The following is a 7,074-nucleotide window of genomic DNA, read 5'->3' as shown; positions in this document are numbered from 1 at the left end:
CAATTGCTGTTTGCAAGCTCTAGGCTTGCCTCAGCTATGTGACAAAAATCAAAAAGTAAGGATGAGCTGTGTGCAAAAACTTAGCCAAAATAAGTGAGAAAAGAGTAGCAGAATCCTTTAGTGAAGTGCGGTAGGAAAAAATGGAATCAGCCACAGAAGGCTCAGACAGATGGAAAATCTTCGAGGATGAAGAGTTAGATAAGAGTCCAGCCCTTCTTCCCAGGTGGATGTTCTCCCATTACTGCCAACCCTGAAGGAGCTGGGTTTTACTAGAGAAGCAGCCATTTCTTTATAAAGTAAACAATAGTAGCACATGACAGAGTCTCTCAAGTGCTATGAGAAATACTAAATGCAGTTCACAAGACATTGGACTGATTAGGACTCACTTCATAAAAGAAGGTGGCATTTTCAGATGGGTCTTGAGGAGCACAAACCAGGCATAGGAAAATAACAAGTGGGGAAGGTAATAAAGGACCATCTAGTATTGGGAAAGAGTAGAGATACACAAGAAAACTAGGTTGAGGACAGATTATGGAAGGCTACGAATACTAAACAGAGATTTCGTGTTGTTTAAATCTAATTGGTAATGAGTAACTACTTATTGCTTTTTCAGAAAGCTTAAAATACCACTGAACTAAGTTTTAGGAAGATAAATCTAGTGGCAGTATTTACATGATTGCTATGGTAGGCAGGAGTCTAAAATGACTCTTAGTCATTTGCATAATTGCCTCCATCTTCTGCACGAGGAAACTATGGACATGATGGACTATCACTCTGGTAATTAGCTTATGTGATGTGGCAAAATTGAGTTGGAGGAAGGGAGGTTATCCCCAGTGGGCCTGAGCTCAGGCAGGTCCCTTAAAAGGATGGGATATCTTTCTGGAGAAAGTGATTAGAAGTACTATATGTACTATGTAAGATCCTATCCACTGGTGGCTTGAATATAGAGGGGACCACATGGCAGAAATGGCAGGTGGCCTCTGAAAGCTGGTAACAAGCCCTGGTAATAACCAGCAAGATGATGAGACCTCAGTTCTGAAACTGTAACAAACTGAATTCTGCTAACATGTGAATGAGCTTGGAAGAGAATTCTTTCTTAGAGCGTTAAAATAGGAACACCACCTACCCAACATCTTGAATGTGAGACCCTGAGCAGAGAAGTCAGGTGATCCCACCTGGACTTCTGACTCACAGAACTGTGAGATAATAAATGGGTGTTGTTTTAAGTCCCTAAGTTTGTGCTAACCTGTTATATAGCAAAAACAAAAGCAAACAAACAAAAAAACATCAAATACAGGTGGAATGAAGAGGAACTGGGAGCCATTTGGGAGACTATCAAACCAGTCTAGATTAGAATAAATCAGTAACTTAATGAAAGAGCTTGCAATAAAAATAAGGAGAACAGAAGGAAGAGTGATCAAAGAAATAATCTCTATGTGACTTAGCAGTGGATTAGACACAGTGGTCAGAGAGAGGTGAGATGGGAAACCTGGATGGCTGAAACAATAATGCCACCTTCATAGAAGAATGGAAACCCAGAATAAGATAGGGGTGGGGGGATGATCAGTTTCATCTCCGATGCGCAGAATTTGTGATGCCAACAGCATAGCCACAAGTCTATAAAAAACGGGAGTCTGAAATTTCATAGAGAAGTTTAGATTAGGAAAGTCATTTTTGGAGTTCCTAGTAAATAAGTAAAAATGCATGGCTACAGTGAGTTAGCTGAAGAATAATTGGAGAAAATGATTGGTATGATGTTGAATGAGGATCTCAGAGGAAAGGCTTCTCCCATTTCTGTGCTCTTGAAACTTCCTCTTCCTGGAATATCCTAGCTGAAATAACCCTGGAAAACCACCAACTTAACTTTCAAATCTCAGTTCAAGCATCATCTCCTCCTCCTAGCACCTCTGCCTTTTGCAACCTATCAAAATTATCTTAAGGTTTCTTAAGTGACAGTATTCCTATCCCCCCAGCTAAGTTTTCAGAAGACGGGGGCCATTTTGTTTAATTTTTGCATTCTCAACACCAAGTCAAGTGTCAAGAATACAGCAGACACTAAGTATTTGTTGAGCGAATGAACCAAAGATAGGAATAATCAAAAAGATAAGAAGGAACCAGAATAGCGTCACATACATAAGATAAAAAGGAAGAGAGTTTCCAAAAAAAGGTGGTAAATAGTGTCAAACCCTTCAAGATAAATAAGGATGAAGACTTGGTGGTGGGGAGCTGTTGGTTTAGTGATTAGAAGTGTAGTGCCAAACACAAGAACGGTGTGAGTACAACGATCAAATTACCAATGGTTTGGAATCAGATGAAGCGATGTGATAGAGGTAGCGAGAAAGTGAAATGTTAGGTGTAGACAACTTTTTAAAGAAGTTCAAAGATCAAGGAAAGGAAAGTGATAGGATGATAGTCTGTGAAATAGATAAGGAAAAAAGTTTTGATGTGTGTTTTTGGCTTGGGACTGGAGAAAAACTAAACAAGTTTACAAACAGAATAGGAAATGACTCATAAATGGGTTATAAGATATATAGACTGTTCACGTTGGAAGGGTCCTTATGCAAGACTCTGTTAGTTACTTCACAGTTTTCGTTGCTCCTTCTTCCTTGGAGACTGAACGCAGATCCTACCTGCAGTGGCAATGTGCAGACAGAAGGAAAGGGGGACTCGGAAATCAAGCGTCTTGAAGGTAGAGGTGACAAATGTGATAGAATTTTGACCAGCGAGATACAAGAGATACCAGCCAGGGCTCTGAGAGAGCTTTTGCTTCTCCTGATGAAAAGGAAAAGATATAGCTGGTACCTCCCCTTTCCTTCTCCTTTCTTCCTTGAGCAAGCATTTGATGGCTGAGTTGCAAGAGGCATCTGGCGACCCTGAGGCAGCAAGAAAGAGAGAAATGGTACCTGAGTCCTTTAAACACCACAAATGGCTTTTGTCAAGCCACTGAACAGATACCAACAACTCCTTCACTACAGACTTCTTACAACAGGAGGAAAAATAAACTCTTGTGCGTTTAAGCCGCTGTCAATGAGATATATACAAATAGAGAGATACAGATACAAATTTTGTATATAGGTATATATTTTATTGACCCCCCCAAATAAGCTTGCAGCTAATAAGACATTAAATATCTTCAATCAGCCTGCTGATATCTGAATCAGCCCTAAACTGTCTTTAAGTTGTCATCTGCCTTATGTGTATATACTTCCAGAGGCAGGACATTCATTAGTTACTAAAACTTTCCAGACCATTTTGGAGAATTTGACATTAGGAAGCCTTCTCTTCTCAAAAACGTTCTAAAGTTCCCTCTTTCCCCCTGGTCAAGCATTCCAGGTCCTCCATAAACTCATTCCACACTGCATCCCATCTCTATTTTCCTGTGCGGTCCAGGGTATATACTCTGTAAAGTCAGGCCAGCCTTTGTCCCAAGGGACATGGCTTTCGTAACATGGCCAGCTCATTCTCACTTCTACGGCTCCTCTCTTACTGCTATTCTTTCCTAAACTGCAAGTCCTTTATGTTTGACTCTAAAATGGTACCCATTTTCCAAGGCTGAATAAGGCCCCAACTTTCCCAGGAAATCTTCCTTGGCTACTCCATCTCCCTCTCATCTCCTCCTCTTACTGACATAGCAAATTGCCACATGGTCTACAAAACATGGTTGAACACTGGATTAATCCCTCTCCCACTAGTTGTTAATTGTCCCGTGTGGGCTTCTTTGGTTCACCTACTAGAAGGTAAACTCCTCCAAACCTAAGACCCATTCTCCTTCCATATTCTCCCAACTGCTAATGCAGCCTTTTGATGGAATTTTTAGGAAATAAAGGCATAAAGTGCTTAAGGGAACTGAAAGACACACATAATACACATAAGCACACACACACAGGATTTTGTGGTCTCAAATAGAGCCCAATTCAATGGAATCCACGAAAATTCCAAATTAGTGTTTGCTGTGATTTTTAATTATAAAACACCTTTCTTTACTTCACCTTTCTTTTTAGGAAAAAGGGCTGATAAGTGTCCTCTGATTCACTGGTTGACTGAAGTGGTAACACTTATTCTCCAGCATGAAATAGGGAAATTCTTATTATTGAAATATGAAACAAATTTAAATTAATTAGACTCAATAAAAAAAAATCAGACACAGGCACTTGTACCACCATTATATTCAATTCTGAAGTTCCTGTTTCTGAATAGCTCTAAATCCTCCATACATCAAGTAAGCCAGGTGCTCACCCAGAATTAGGAGTCCTAGGATTTATTCCTTTGGGGAGAAGGCATCTAAAGATGCCAGCATGCAGAGACTAGTTAATCCATCCAGACCTAAGATTCTGTGGCCTTTGATAAAAGAAACACTGTGCTATGATCTTGAAGTATCACAAGATGGCATCTCCAGATGTTCTGATGAAGGAACTATGAATTCCAAATCAGTTTGCTCTCAGTTCCCCAGCAGGTCACTCAGAGGGTCTGGCATGGATGCCATTTATTTGTCATTGCCGGACATGAGGCTGCGAGCTTCATCTGTTTCGTCCCTTGCTCTGTCTTCTTGGGTGTAGACTACCTGCAAATCAGCCTCTCTTGGTCCAGGATTTGGTTGCCACCAGTGTTTTTCAGCTTGCTGGCTTTCATCTACACTTTCCTTTCCAACCTTGCAATTACAGCTGAGAGTCCCAGCTAGGGGTTATTCTACCTACTTATCATCTCCTTGTTACTTTGTTTATGTTGAATGTGATGGCTGGTCACTGAAATATAAAGGTGGATGTGGCTTGGCCTCGGCTTTACACGGAAACATACAAGCAATTATCTTAGCTTATGGCTGAAGTTTCTGAAGCCTTAGCTATGTGGTGGGCCATGTAGTCCTGACATGGACTGCCCGATGATTCTCTACAACAGCCTTGTGAGACAGGAACTATTATTTCATACTTATGGCTCAAATAAGAAAATGGAAGCACAAGAAAGGGAAAGTACATGCATCTAGGAAGAAGTGGAAGGGTAGGCATTGGAGACAGGCTGTCAAGCCGAGCACCCCACAGCATAGCTTCTACAAATGAAGAATTATGTCAAGTGCAGAGTAACAAAGGTTGCCATAGATATATACACAAAAGCTAATGGAAGAGAAGTTTCAGGGATGGTTACAAAGGGGAGAGGGATGAAATTTTGATGATGCAGAGTGGGGCTGGTGGAGACCCAGGACTATGTATTTAAAGATCAGAGGGGACCATCAAGGCAGAAGAAGATTTTTCTTCTCAATTTGGCATCTTCCAGGGAAGAATATGAGGATGTGAGGAACAATGGAAAGAGGAGGAAGGAGGAGGCAACTCACAGAGCTGAGGGAAAGCAGAAAGGAGAGGAAAAGAACCAGAGATTCACAGGGAAAAATCCACAGAAGAGAGTTCCCAGGGCCTATTGAAATTTTGCAATTGGGTCTTTATTATTAATCACAAAAGCTATTATGTTCTTTATGCCAAGCAAAGATCACACACGATCCCATTCCATCCTCCCAACCACCCTTGAAGTGTGTGTTATTATCTGCAGAACAGTTCTGGGGATGGCTGGGGGCAAAATCCAAACCGCAAGGGGCTGAGAAGCGACAGAGTGGGGAGAATGTAGTCTTCTGCCTTTGGGATAAGTTTGGGATAAAAAGAGATTGAGCCCTTGTTAAAGGCTAGTCAGCGTGCTGGCCACTTCAGCACTGCTTTCCAATTTCATCCGAACAAAAGTCTAAAAGGGATGTGTCCTTATTCCCCTTCAAAGAAAAAACTGGGATTTGGAAGGCCAGTATGATCCAGGAGCCTATCTTCCTTTCGATAAGCCTGACTCTGCTACAAAGGAGGGGACAGATAGCTGCAACAGGCATTGGCTGCTGGCTTTACTCCACCAGGCCAGGCTCCCTGCTAAGAATATTTACAGAATTGTCACATTGAAAAGCCAATTTATTTACTTCAAGTTTATTTATTTTGAGAGAGAGAGAGAGAGAGAGAGAGAGCAAGGGAAGGGCAGAGAGAGAGGGAGAGAGAGGATCCCAAGCAGGCTCCAAGTTATCAGCACTCACCGGTCAGCATGGAGCCCAATGCGGGGCTTGAACTCACAAACTGTGAGATCATGACCTGAGCTGAAACCACGAGTCTGACGCTTAACCTACTGAGCCACCAAGGTGTCCCTGAAAAGTCAATTTAAATGCTAATTTCATTATTAACAGTAAGGGCCAGGAGTCAGACTCCCTGAGTTTGGAGCTCAGCTGTGCCATCTAGGAGTGTCCTTTTCCCTCAGTTTCCTCATCTATAAAATGGACTTCCTTGTGAAAATTCTTTAAAGATAATGCAGGTGAGGGGCGCCTGGTTGGTTCAGTTGGTAGAGCTTGCAGCTCTCCATCCTAGGGTTGTGGGTTCGAGCCTCGCATTGGGGGTAGAGAGTGCTTTAAAAAAATACAGGTGCAATATAAAGAACAACGAGTGCTTAGGGCATGAGAAGTATGGGGTAAAATGTTAACTAATAGCGCAACCTCCATTTTACAGCCAAGAAAAGAGAGAGTGAGTAAAGGTCTCAGAATTAGCAACCCTAACAGCTTGCTCTGGATTCCTGGATCCCCCAGAGGTACTTGTGTTTCATCCTCACCCACCTTCCTGCAGAGAAACGCCTTTAAAGGGGAATGAAGTGGTGAACTGTGTGTGTTGTGGTGTGTTTACTTGTTTGTTTTTCAGATGCACCGACTCACACATACTCATCTCCTGGGGAGAGATGCAAAGGGTCGATGGGTAAGCCCTCAGAGAGAAGGGAAGAGGTGGCCACCGGGCACAGGTGTAGGGTCCACAACTTAGATAAGGAGAGGTTCAGGAAAGGAGGCAAGGATGCTGTTCCCATCTTGATTTTGTCTGGTATCAGAGGCGAAACAAACCAGGAGGAAGTTTGCTTTCCTCTGCCCTCTTGAAGGCCGGGACACAACCAATATTCTTGAGGGGATTAAAAAATACTCTGTCCCTCCTACCTTTTCTTCCTCCTCTCCCGACCACCCCACCCCTACTTCCTCTTCTCTCTCTCCCCCTGCTGGTTTGCTGGTTACTTCCCCCTTCCCTT

This window comes from Prionailurus viverrinus, chromosome B1 (genome assembly GCF_022837055.1).
Source record: "Prionailurus viverrinus isolate Anna chromosome B1, UM_Priviv_1.0, whole genome shotgun sequence".
Classification (NCBI taxonomy): Eukaryota; Metazoa; Chordata; class Mammalia; order Carnivora; family Felidae; genus Prionailurus; species Prionailurus viverrinus.
This window is presented reverse-complemented; position numbering follows the sequence as displayed.